Raw genomic sequence first — 1,922 nt, forward strand, 5'->3', positions numbered from 1 at the left:
CAGGAAACCTTGACAAGCCACTGATAGAACCCCACCCAAAGTGAGGAAGCTCCATAATAAAGAGAACTCCACAAATTATCAGAATATAAAAAGGCCACCCCAAACGCAGCAATATAACCAAGATGAAGAGACAGAGGAATATTCAGCAGGTAAAGGAACAGGAGAGTTGCCCACCAAACCAAACAAAAGAGGAAGAAGTAGGGAATCTACCGGAGAAGGAATTCCGAATATTGATAGTGAAAATGATCCAAAATCTTGAAATCAAAATGGAAACACAGATAAATAGCCTAGAGACAAGGATTGAGAAGATGCAAGAAAGGTTTAACAAGGACCTAGAAGAAATAAAAAAGAGTCAAAATATAATGAATAACACAATAAATGAGATCAGAAACACTCTGGAAGCAACAAATAGTAGAATAACGGAGGCAGAAGATAGGATTAGTGAAATAGAAGATAGAATGGTAGAAATAAATGAATCAGAGAGGAAACAAGAAAAACGAATTAAAAGAAACGAGGACAATCTCAGAGACCTCCAGGACAATATGAAACGCTCCAACATTCGAATTATAGGAGTCCCAGAAGAAGAAGACAGAAAGAAAGATCATGAGAAAATCCTTGAGGAGATAATAGTTGAAAACTTCCCTAAAATGGGGAAGGAAATAATCACCCAAGTCCAAGAAACACAGAGAGTCCCAAATAGGATAAACCCAAGGCGAAACACCCCAAGACACATATTAATCAAATTAACAAAGATCAAACACAAAGAACAAATATTAAAAGCAGCAAGGGAAAAACAACAAATAACACACAAGGGGATTCCCATAAGGATAACAGCTGTTCTGTCAATAGAAACTCTTCAGGCCAGGAGGGAATGGCAAGACATACTTAAAGTGATGAAAGACAATAACCTACAGCCCAGATTACTGTACCCAGCAAGGATCTCATTCAAATACGAAGGAGAAATCAAAAGCTTTACAGACAAGCAAAAGCTGAGAGAATTCAACACCACCAAACCAGCTCTCCAACAAATTCTAAAGCATATCCTCTAGACAGGAAACACGAAAAGGGTGTATAAAACCGAACCCAAAACAATAAAGTAAATGGCAACGGGATCATACTTATCAATAATTACCATAAACGTAAATGGGTTGAACGCCCCAACCAAAAGACAAAGACTGGCCGAATGGATACAAAAACAAGACCCCTCTATATGCTGCTTACAAGAGACCCACCTCAAAACAAGGGACACATACAGACTGAAAGTGAAGGGCTGGAAAAAGATATACCACGCGAATAGAGACCAAAAGAAAGCAGGAGTGGCAATACTCATATCCGATAAAATAGACTTTAAAACAAAGGCTGTGAAAAGAGACAAAGAAGGCCACTACATAATGATCAAAGGAACAATCCAAGAAGAAGATATAACAATTATAAATATATATGCACCCAATATAGGAGCACCGCAATATGTAAGACAAATGCTAACAAGTATGAAAGGGGAAATCAACAATAACACAATAATAGTGGGAGACTTTAATACCCCACTCACACCTATGGACAGATCAACTAAACAGAAAATTAACAAAGAAACGCAAACTTTAAATGATACATTAGATCAGTTAGACCTAATTGATATCTATAGGACATTTCACCCCAAAACAACGAATTTCACCTTTTTTTCAAGTGCTCATGGAACCTTCTCCAGGATAGATCACATCCTGGGCCATAAATCTAAACTTGATAAATTCAAAAAAATCGAAATCATTCCAAGCATCTTTTCTGACCATAATGCATTAAGATTAGATCTCAATTACAGGAGAAAAACTATTAAAAATTCTAACATATGGAGGTTGAACAACACACTTCTGAATAACCAACAAATCACAGAAGAAATAAAAAAAGAAATCAAAATATGCATAGAA

The sequence above is a fragment of the Ovis canadensis genome, chromosome 1 (assembly GCF_042477335.2).
Source record: "Ovis canadensis isolate MfBH-ARS-UI-01 breed Bighorn chromosome 1, ARS-UI_OviCan_v2, whole genome shotgun sequence".
NCBI classification, from domain to species: Eukaryota; Metazoa; Chordata; class Mammalia; order Artiodactyla; family Bovidae; genus Ovis; species Ovis canadensis.